The following is a 12,564-nucleotide window of genomic DNA, read 5'->3' as shown; positions in this document are numbered from 1 at the left end:
TGGATAAAATATTCACCTCTTCCATGATTTTCAAAAAAGATAGAAACTTTATTTAACGTTTAAATATGATAATATATACACCTTATTTCATTAGTTGATCATCTCTTATAAAGCCCTAAATGTTACTTGATCGTCTAAATTGTGAGAAGATTTGAAGAAACAAGTATATTTGCAAATACTCGGTTAGCTTTTTTTAGTATGTTTTCTTCCCCAAAGGTAGATCTTTTAATGAGGCAACTTTGCATTGATCAATACTTACATTTTCATTAAAACTCATCCAGAAATTGCTCATACTTAAATCTTAGCCTTCTATGCATGAAATTATGACAACATATTCTTCTAACTAGAAAGCATTGCAGGAGGATAATGATTAGGAAGATTTGGAAGGCATTATAGCATCAAGATTTCTAAGGTCTTAAGGCTAAGCTTACGATTCCACTACTTGTATTTGGATTGATATTGTCAACATTTGCCTTAAAGAATCATGATGATACTACTAAGGAATGTCCTTAATAGTATTTCTTACTTCACACCATACAATTAGGGATAATTTTTTGGCAAATTTTTGAAAATATTTTTCGTGTAGCTTGGTAAAGAAATGAGTCATGGGTACATGAACCTTTACATGTGAGAACTTTTGGAGGGATGGGGGTTGGGACTTGGGCATAAGGGTCCTTTTCTTTTTAAGGAAAGGAAATATTAATTAAAAGGCTAGAGGCCATATGTTAAGCCCATATTGTTCTTACAAGTAAACAAAGGTGAGGGATTAAAATCTACAAAGTTTGGAAGGATCTTAGAAGTTGTCTTCGCAATGTAATGTAATGTATAAGGTCAAACTTTTTCGAAATAAACAAATAGAGAATTTGACAAAAGGCTACTCAAATATTTGCCATAATATCCGCAACTTCTCAATATTCCTTGGCCCAATTAAAGATGCCCAAGATATATTTTTTTTAGCATCAGAACATACGAGAATGAAAGCAACCTTACTGTCTCAAACCACATATAAGACCTCTCTTGGAACAAGAGTGCTTATTATACAATAAGTTAGTTAATTTATTTTCAATTAAGCTTGCTTTAGTATTGTTAATTGGTTCTTATATCTTTGCTAGGTCATTGTGCTTTTCTTTTCACCCATGTGTTTAAAGCACAAGATTTTACTAGTTGCTATATATAATACATCATCAATACATTATATGATTCATCATTATATGACTCGCGTGAGCTTTTACTTATGAAATATTATATATATATATATATTATATTGTTAAGAGTTGCCATTTGGAACAATAAAGAATTATAACATCTTATTTATATTGGGGCATCTTATTTTTATGTTTCATACTTTGGGACATTATGTTCGTAATAATATCAAGCTTGCCTTTGGTACCTGGAAATAAAAGATCTTAATTGAACCTACAACAAGGATAAATTTGAAATAAAACATTTAAAAGTTATTTATTTGTTGTATGTTGAATTTATTCTTTTAAGTTTTGTAAATAGACGAGGCTATCTAATTTACTATGGTTAAAAAAGGAAAGAAGAGGAAACAGTGAACAATATATATATATAAACACACACACTAAAATGAGAGGATGATCACGTTTAAAGAAAAAAGAAATATTATGTTCCCACAAGATTGTTTATATAATGTTAAAATCATTGAGACCACCATATATATATATATATATATATATATATATATATATATATATATATATATTCTGAAATTACTAACATTTTATTTTATACATTTTTTAAAAAATGGTAGAGAGTTTAAGGAAGTAATTTGCATCTTTATGTTTGTATGCACATGTTTGTCTATTTATGTATATATGAACAAAGTTTCGGCATACAATTTTAATACTCATATGTGAAAATAGTAATTCAATATTCTTAACAATAAGCTTTAAATGTTTTTTTGTTCAACATGATATTATATTAGGGTTTGTTTGGTATTGTTACTGTTTTCTGTTTTTTGTTTCTCCATAGTGAAGGAATAAATTACAAAAACGCGTTTGTTTATGTTGTCAGTTTTTATTTCTATTATTGATTTTTAATTACTTGCCAAAAATTTGAAAACTAGATTTTATGATTTTCAATTATTTTGACAACTTATTAGAAATTTTAATATCTAGAAATAATTTTATTGGATTAAATTATTCATTTTATGCACTTCTAAATTAAAATCAAAATTAAATGATCATATGAATTTAAATATAATTAAAATAAAAATATACATAAATTTTAAAAAATAATAATAAAGTCAATTACAAAATACTTTCACTATTTTTCAATTGTCATGTCCAATAAAATTTTTATAGTAAAGTAAAGTTTGAAAGTAGAAATATTAAGTAAAATAATTACATTAAATTTTATTTTTATTATAGTAATTTTCTTCTTGGGCAGGAATGGTTAATATTCCATGTTTTGTCCTCAAGGAGGTTGAAAAGAAGTTTACATGTTTCTTCTCGAAGGGCAATGATTTGAACTCCAAGGTATATAAAGTGAGCTAGGTCAATGTTTGTAAACCTGTAACAGAAGGAGGTCTTGGTTTAAAATCTCTTTCAGATTGGAAAACAACCGCGGTTATGAAGTTTTGTTGGTTTATTTATAACTCTAAAACTTTCTTATTGGTGATATGGATACACACATAAAATCAAGGGAGATTTTTTTTTGAGAGTTGCAGATTAGGCCATATGACTCTTGTTGCTAGAAAGAAATCTTGAACCACAGGAAAGACATTTTTAATAAAATCAAATGGTATGTGGGAAATGGTAGCTTCATTTAGATTCTTTTTGATAATTGACACCTTTGTAGCCCTTTAATTGATCACAATGGCTGCCCGCTACAGTACTATGACCTGGAGGTCCAAAGATACACTACCTTACAACACATTATCTCTAGGCCCTCTTGGACCTGGAGAATGAGATCTGGGGGTTGCACTTGATTCAGAAGGTAAGATTTCACCTTCTCAGTAGTACTTTAGGTAAACTAATATAGGAAGGGTGTTTGAATGATGAGTTTAGTTTTAGATCATCTTGGGAAGCCATAAGACAGAGGGGGCAGATTGTGAGCTAGAGCAAAGTAGTTTGGTTTAAGCAAGTTCAACCGAGACATTCTTTTATTTTCTGGTTGGCAACTTTGAGTAGGCTTTCCACCAAGGACAAAATCCTTTCTTAGGGCAACATAATTGACGTAAATTGTGTTCTATATAAGAACCACAAGGAGAATAAAGATCATCTATTCTTCCAATGTTCAGTTAGGAGGACTATTTTGAAAATTCTTTGGAGGAAATACCTCGAATACCACGAGCCATAATTAGGAGGATGTTCTAAAATGGATTGAACGGATGCGTGACAATGTGAGATAAAAGGTCAACACAATATGGACAACCACTATATATTTTATATGAAAACTCAAGAATGAGGTAGTCTTTAGAAGTAATGAGAGTTTAGATAGTTGAATTAACAAGACTATTATAGAGATTAGAAGATATATGGTAGAATAGTGGTGATGTAAAGTTTTGGGTTTGTGTCTGTATAGTTTCCCATTTTGTTTATATGATACTTAACTTTTTCCAAAAAAAAAAAAATCTAATGTGTATTATTGTAATTTTATTATTTTAATCATTTTTTATAATATTTTTTTGATTTAAATATGAAAATAAGCATTTTTTAATTAAGTTTTAAATTTATATTAGTTTTATAAATGTTAATCAAATAGGTTGCTGGTTTCTAGTTTCTAGTTTTCATTTTTAGTTTTTGGTTGTCGCTTCTAACTTTTGTTTCTCTAATTTTTTATAATGATATACCAAACAACCCTTGAATTTATATACAACTATATTAATATTATAGCAAAAGGTGCTTTAGATGCATAATTCCAAACTAACATTCAATAAAAAAAATGATTATAGTTTTTTTTTTGTTAGGATGGGTGATGCTAACTTTTGTTGGCGTTTGAATAACATCAAACATTTTACAATTTAATGGGTCTTCTTTTTAATTTTGAATTTGTTTATTTAATGGTAATTGCACTAAGAAAAGAGAGAGAAAGATACATATAATACAAAATGGAATTAATACATGGAAGTAGAAGGGCGATAAAAGTTATGTCCCCACAAGTTTACAATATATATATATAAAACATAGACACATGTAAATGCAGGTGTACATATTGCTCCCTCAATGCTTTTCTATAATGTTTCAAGAGAAAAGTTATGTCCCCACAAATTTACAATATATATAAAGGCTTTGCCTGCAAGCTTCTTTTTAGTTCAACATGCTGTTGTTCTATGTTTACATACTATATTATGTATATTGTTTTAGTAAAAGGTGCTTTAAATGCACATAATTCCAAGATAAGGTTACATTAAAAGGAAGAAAATTTGAGTTATAGCTTTTTTTTGCATTCTAGGACAGGGTGGTACTTGTCATATCTAGGTTTGGAATTACATTTTATTTGACAGTTTTCTCATCGTTAAATGACATCGCATTATGCTAGGGTAATATTTTAAAAAATAATAGACCTATTTTTTTAAGTTTTAATTTTAATTTTTTAGCCAATTGCGAATTCTCACTGGATTTGAGCTGGATAATAAAACGTCTCATCTTTATTTTATGGCTTTTTTTTTTAATACTTTCAAGTTTATAGAAATTTCAAACTTTAACCACTAAAATGTCCACTAGGAGGAAAATTTTCTATATATTTTTTTAAAAATGGTTAGGAAATTATCTATGGTTTTGAATTCTTTGCATCTTGTTAATGAATATAATATTTTCCGTGTAAATAGTTTATCAATCTGGATATGGATGTTCTTATTCGTGTTATTGGGTTTATGTTTTTAATTTCTTCTCATAAATTGCACAATAAACACTTTCAATTTTTTGGGTGGAGGGGACACTCAGTCACTAGTTGTGACTGAAACTCAGTGAAAATCAATTGCACAATAAACATTTTCAATTTATTTCAAACTGAATTACAGAGGAGAATTAAAATCACTCTCGCTCATTGGTTATTCACCCTCTTTACACCACATAATACATTACATAAACACACATATATTTATAACAAATCATAGAATAGTATAATCAACAATGGTGGGAATTATTCTTCAATGGAGGTGGGTTGGTAGGTGGAGTAGGTTGCCTACCAACTCTAGAAAAATCAATAGCAGAGGGCTTCCAGCCATCTCCAGCAACATCCCCCTTTAAACTTGACTCTCTTGGTTTTGTCATTCCAAGCATTGTCTTCAGTCTTACAAAAATATTATGCCTGAGTGACTTTGTAAAAATGTCAGCATTTTGATCATATGTTTTGCAAGATATCAACTCCACTTCTTTCTTCCTGTAGCCCTTGGAGACAAGTCTTGCTTTGTATCTCTAGACTTCTCCTTGAGTGTTCTTCTTAGTCTTGTAGACCCATTTTACACCAATAGTTTTGCGGCCCTTTGAGAGATTCGTCAGCTCCCAAGTCTTGTTCTTCTCGATGCATTGAATCTCTTCATCTATCGTTTTTCTCCATCTGTTTTCTTCTTTAGCCTCCTCAAAGCTAATCGGGTCGCTAGTCAGCAATAAACAGTATAGAGTAACATACTCTTTTATAGGTTCTGTAGTTTCATATAGATCAGCTAGATTACAGGCTCCTCTAGACCTCATGTTTGAGATTTCATGCTCAATTGGTGATGGAGATTTATTCCTTTGTGGTGAACCGTGTGGAGGTGTTTGCAGCTTAGGAACTTGTGACTTGATAGCCACTTCTCTTGTCTGTGTGGATTCTTTTCCTTCAAGTGTCAATTCCACATCTTTGGAAGATTCAGCCTGGTCTTGAGTCGAGCTGTATGCCATTAGCAACAATGACTCTCCATCTGTCTGTTAGTTTCGACAAGGTTAGCCTCCTCGCTAACCTTTTCTTATTGTCGCCCTAACACTCATTGCTATAGTGTCCGTACTTATGACAGTTGTAGCACTGAATGTTTCTTTTGTCTACGTTCAGGCGGTTATTATATCCCCTTCTTCTTCCTTGTCCTCTACCTTGTGGAATATAGTTTTGTTGATTGGGTCCTCCTCTAGTGGGACCTCTTCCGCCTCTGCGACCTTCTCTGGATTTAAAATTTCTAGAATTTCTTCCACGAGATCCTCGGTCTCATCCTCTTCCTCACTGTGACGTCCCCCCTTTGTCGTATCTATCTGTAGTGAGGGACAACTTCGTTTGGAGGGCTTGCTCTAGTGCTTTATCATCACTCATTCTGTTGACTTTCTACTCATGGGCTTGGAGTGAGCCCACAAGTTTTTCTATGGACATGGTTTCCAGATCTTTTTTTTCTTCCATGGTCACAACTATATAATTAAATTTTGGATCCAAAGAACGCAAAATTTTTTCACAAATTCTTTCATCATTGAGAGTCTCTCCATTTCTTCTTTATTGATTTGATACTACCATAACTCGTGTATAGTAATCAACAATAGATTCAATAGATTTCATTCTTAAAGATTCGAAATCACCTCGCAATGTTTGAAGAAAGATCTTCTTCACTTTGTCTGCACCTTTGTGTGTTCGATGGAGAGAGTCTCAAACTTCTTTAGATGTCTTGGCGGAGGTGATGATTTTGAACGTGGCCTCATCAAGGCCTTGGTAGATTATGGACTTTGCCTTGTAATCCTTCTTTTGATCAGCTTATGAGGTCGTTCTTTGAGCGTCAGAAATAGCTACTTTGGTTTCTTTTGATGAGCTTTCTTTGTACCAATATTCAATGATGTCCATGACATTCTGAGTACCTAGAAGGGCTCTCATTTGAATAAACTAGTTGTCATAATTCTCTCAAGTCAACTTTGGAATGAATGCTTGGGTAGCACTGTTCGCCATTGAATTTAATATATAAAAAAATAGAGAGATGGGGATTGATTTTGGAAAATTTGATGCCACCAATGTGTTTAGAAGGATGAAAAACCTTAGGAATCAGTTTTGGGTTGTAAAGAACCATTCCAAAAGTCATTGAATCAGCCAAAAATTCTGAATCGATTTAAAAAAAAAAAAACGGTTGGACTTAATAGAGATAACGACGTTAAGATTTATTGTTATGGCCACGTGGCGGCATCTGCACGTGCTACGTGTCGGCGACAGGAGGTGGGTTAGATAGCCGGGTTCATACACGCAGGTCTGGAATCGGGTTGCGGGTCGGGTTTCCGAGTCGGATCACGTCAGCTGGGTGTAGAAGACGCATGCGGGCGCGTGACGTCGTTGCTCAATAAAATCGCCGACGTGTGAGGCACGTGTCTTTGACACTGAATTCGTTGGCGGCGCATGGGAGCGCATGCAGGGCCTTCCAAACTCTGTTTGAGACACAATTTTCACCTTTGGAATCGTCTTGACCTGATTTCACAATAGTATGCTCAATTTGGGATTTTGAGCAACCTCCAATCTAGGAAGAAAATTGAATTTCTCCTCTGTTCGCCTCTATTTGGTGAATTCCGGCGTAACTGGACGCTCTGATGCCACTGATGGGTGGAGGGGACACTCAGTCACTGGTTGTGACTGAAACTCAATGAGAATTAATTGCACAATAAATACTTTCAATTTATTTCAAACTGAATTAGAGAGGAGAATTAAAATTACTCTTACTCACTGGTTATTCACACTCTCTACACCATATAATACATTGCACACACACACACATCTATTTATAGAAAATCATAGAACAGTATAATCAACAATGGTGGGAATTAATCTTCAATGGAGGTAGGTTGGTAGGTGGAGTAGGTTGCTTGCAGACTCCAGAAAAATCAACAGCGGTGGGCTACCGGCCATCTCTAGTCAAGTTTAATTTTCAACAGTTTTTAATTTCTTCTTATAAATATTAGCATAAATTGATTGAAACTTTTACTTGGAGCTTGTGAGGGCATGCCTTTTTTGGTTAATTTTTTGAAAGAAGGTAAGAAGAATATGTTAATAATATGAAGAAAAGTATAAGATAAAGGCAAAAGTTCTAAGAAAAAAACAATAAATCAAGTAAGAACAGGCCTATTACAAGAAAGTAAGTGCATATAACTAGTCTTGATGTTTTTTTTTTTTTTAAAAAAAAAAAAAACAATCTTAGAGACTATTGAGTCAACCATATATGAAGGTGGATTCTTACAAAAAAGAAAAAGAAAAAAGAAGTGCATTTATGGCTTATATAAAAGAAGTCCTGATGTGCCCAAAATCTATCAGCTAATAAGAGGAAGTCAACGCCTAGTCATCACTCCCCAAGTCAGACCTTCTGGTGAGAGCAATCAACTCCAACCCAAAAAAGAGGATGAGAGATCCATGCCGGTGCCTTAAATGGTCGGAGTAAGGCACGCTGACACTTTATGACTTGGGAGCGATTCACGCCCCCGCGCCATAAAGATAAATCAACTCAAGGGTCAACTCTAGCCCCTATAAGAAGGGACGCAGGGAAGAGGCCAAGGTAAGTCATTCGACACCCATTCTTACTGTTGCATTTAACCTCTCTAAAGCATTTCCCTTACTTAGGCATCGGAGCGATCCCCCGTAGTACACCCCGAGTCCTCCAAGCCTTTCTTCCTTTCCTTTTTTTAGGTCAACGGAAGTCAAAAGAGCAGTCCTACTGATTTTATCCCGCAATAGTTGGCAGCGTCTATGGGAAACTACTTCGGAGAGGTGATCATCTTGCTCTCAACCTCCGACATTCTAACAATGCCAACCACACGCAGTTCTAGCTCTAATTCTGTCACCGAAAAAGAGTCGCCCCAATCCATTCACTCCACACCCACACAACCATCGGGGGTCATCAGAGAAGAATTCCTTGCTTTTCAAAAGAAAATAAAGGATATGTTCAACTTGCTCTTATAGCAAAAGAGTCAGGAAGGTTATGTCCCCCAACAGCAATAGATGAGTCCCGACGCAACCAAGAAAGTAGATAAGCCAAAGGAGGGTGAGGATAAAACCTACCTCACCAAGAAGGTAGAAGACACGAATAATGTAGGAGTCAACCAACAAAGATCCACGGAGTTGGAAGAAAGGATTAAGAAAATAGACTAAATAGAGAAAATTATGAAAGAAGTCAAGACCAACGCCTTCTACGGGGAAGCATCTCTAAGATCCTTGGAGCCGTCATTCACCAAAGAAGTCATGGAGGTTCCACTACCAAGCAAATTCAAGATGCCAACCTTTGAAAGGTACAAGGGTCTGTCCGATCCAACCGACCATTTGACCACCTTCAGAGTGTTGATGCAGTTGCAAGGCACTTTTGACGCCATCATGTGCCGAGCTTTTGCAGCAACCCTTAAAGTAGTGCCAGGGATTGGTATCGGACCCTACAACCTGGATCGATTGGTTCCTTTTCGGAGATGGAACAACTGTTCATCAGCCACTTCCTCAGTAGTCGAAGAATCATCAGAACATCAGCTCATCTAATAAGCATGGTTCAGGGAGAAAGGGAGACGCTAAAGAAGTTCATGCATCGCTTCAACACTGCGACCCTGGAAATCTGCAATCTAGACATGGGGGTGGCTTTGGCAGCTTTAACCACAATCCTTCAACTCGAAAACTTCTTGTAGTCTCTAGGGAAGAAACTGCCAGCTGATATGGGAAAATTGATGGCTTGAGCACATAAGTACATCAACCTCGAAGAAATGATGGACACTAGGGGAAATCGCATCGAGCTAAAAAGGAAAGGTAATAGTCGGGAGATGGGAGAACCCTCTAGACCCACAAAGAGACAAGAGACTAGTACGCTGCTCGCCAGCTCTAGGTCAAGAGGGTAGTCCAATAAGTTCTCCAACTATACACCTCTAAAAGCACTACGGTCCGATGTGTCGATGCATCTAAGGAAGAAGGACTATATCTCATGGCCCAAACCTATGCGAACCCCTTCATACAAACACAACATGTCCAAGTTCTGTCAATTCCATAGGGACCATGGACATGATACAGAGGAGTGTATTTAGCTAAAGAATGAGATTGAAGCCTTGATCAAAAGAGGATACTTGTCAAGATTCATAAAGAAGGAGGATCAGTATGGGGAACCTTGCAAACAGAAGAGACCCAATGAGGACGAGAAGGAAGAATAAATCATAGGGGAAATCACGGTGATCTTTGGAGGATCCACTAGTGATGGAGATAGCGGAGGTGCTCACAAAAGATATGCTAAGTAGGTACACTCAATGGAGAAAGGGGAACCAAGTAGCAAAAGGAATAAACAAGATGAGGTTATCATATTTGATAGCGGAGATGAAGAAAGAGTGCAGCAACCACACGACGACACACTTGTACTCTGCCTACTGGTGGCAAATTACAAAGTAAGACGTGTATTGATAGATAACGATAGCTCGGCCAACGTTATGTTCTGGTTGGTACTCGAAGGAATGAAGATCAGTAAGGAACGACTCAAACCAATCTCAACCCCCTGGAAGGATTCTGTGGGGACGAAGTTCATCCCATGGGAACAATCACACTACCAGTAACAATGGGGACGACCCCACAACAAGTTACTTCACTAATGGAATTCCTGGTGGTTGACAGGCCATCAGTATACAACATCATACCAGGCTGCCCCTTGCTTAATGTGGTCCAGGCCGTAACATCAACATACCACCTCAAGATAAAATTCCCTACCCCGCACGGGACTGGGATGGTCAAGGGAGATCAAGCGACAGCTTGGAACTACTATGTAATGGCCCTAAAAGGGAAAACTAAAGCCTAGGAGACCTTAACCGTAGAAGACCTGGAGGTGAGGGGGGAATACCCTCAAATAAGCGCGGTGGATGAAGACATCACACGTATACCCCTAAAAGGCAACCAAGAGAGGTGCGTACAGATCGGGAGCCACCTACTTGACACCTTGAGAACAGAATTGGGTTAGCCGAACCGGGTTGGGGTTACCCAGCCGAGCAACAGATACTTCAAAAAAAAAATTCTGATGATAAGGGAGGAACAACTAGTATGTATGAGAAGAGGACACGACAACTTTCAAAATTTCTTCTAGAAATTTGAAACTAAAGGGGAGACAACTGATGTGCCCAAAATATATCAGCTAATAAGAATAAGTCAACGCCTAGTCATCACTCCCAAAGTCAGACCTTTTGACGAGAACAATCAACTCCAACCCAATAAAGAGGAGGAGAGATCCACGTCGGCGCCTTAAACGGTCAGAGTGATGCACGCGGACACTTTATGACCCGGGAGTGATTCACGCCTCCGCGTCATAAAGACAAATCAACTCAAGGGTCAAGTTTGCATATTATTGCACAAACATTGTTTTCTAGAGAAGAAATCCATTGCAACTCATCATCTCAAATAACTTGAGTTTTAGGAAAGGTGCCTAATTAAGGAACTTGTAGCCTTCATGTATGCTTCCCCTATGGAATTACAATAAAAGAACATGTAATTCCACATAGATTGTATGGGGCAAAGATTAGAATCTATCGTATTATCTATCCCTAAGAGTGGATTTTATAAAAAGCAAGAGTCCATCTAGGATTTTTAGCCAACAAATGAAAGATTGTCTACGCATACAGTGTTTGAACCAATAACCAAATGTCAATAGAGAATTCATCATTTTTTGATATGACACAGCTACTTGTTGAATTAGAAGAGAAAAGAATAGAAGATGAGAGAGGTTTCAAATACCTATATCATCAAGAAAATATTATGAGAGAAATCAGGAGAGTTTTAATAGCCACAACTTTAGTGGGTACTCTCCTAGAAAAAGTATCATTCTTGATCGTATTAGCAACAATTTGCAACAAAAGTGGGAGCCCAAACTCAATAACAATACTAGGACGACCATAATGCTATATTAAATGATTATGAGGAAGCTAATTGTCATAAAACATAGAAATTATTATCCTTATTATCAACAATAGTCCAGAAGCAAGAATAAGCGCAATCTCCTTACCTTTCACCATTTTGAGTGGTGGAAAGATAAGTTAGTGATGCTTTTCATTGTGTAAATAAGATTAGTTGGATTACCCACTTTTAATTTTTTAAGTTAATTTGCAGGTTTCTTTATTGTTTTGATAGGTCAAATAGTATCACACTGTGTTCTAGAGCATGAAATTTAAACTTTATAACTAAAATTATATTTATCAATTTTGTATTATATTTTTCAAATCCATATACTTAATTTCAAATCAACTCATGAAATTTATGCTCTCAAATTACATCAGTTCATTGAATTGTTTGTGTCATACAATTCATATAACTTTAGTTTACATTTTTGTGATCGTACTCTAGTAATGTTGCGTAACTATAATTTCAAATCCAACAATATGAACATGGTGCTACCTTAGTGTCCAAGTTTTATTTTTATTTCTTCTTCTTCCTCCTTCCATTTCACTACCACATTGGGAGATGCATGAACTCTGCCCATGTGACCCAATAAACCCTACCACAAGTTTCCTTACTTAATTTAGTGGTAAATTACATGAAAAGTCAGTAGTTAATAAAATAAAACAGAAGGTACAAATAAATATGAATGACATATGAGGCTATCATAAACCCTAGCTAGCTAGTTTTTTAAGTTGTATAAAAATTGGTGTCTCAATCTGAAGCAGTGCAGAAGCC

This window comes from Malania oleifera, chromosome 1 (genome assembly GCF_029873635.1).
Source record: "Malania oleifera isolate guangnan ecotype guangnan chromosome 1, ASM2987363v1, whole genome shotgun sequence".
In the NCBI taxonomy this organism is placed as follows: domain Eukaryota; kingdom Viridiplantae; phylum Streptophyta; class Magnoliopsida; order Santalales; family Ximeniaceae; genus Malania; species Malania oleifera.
This window is presented reverse-complemented; position numbering follows the sequence as displayed.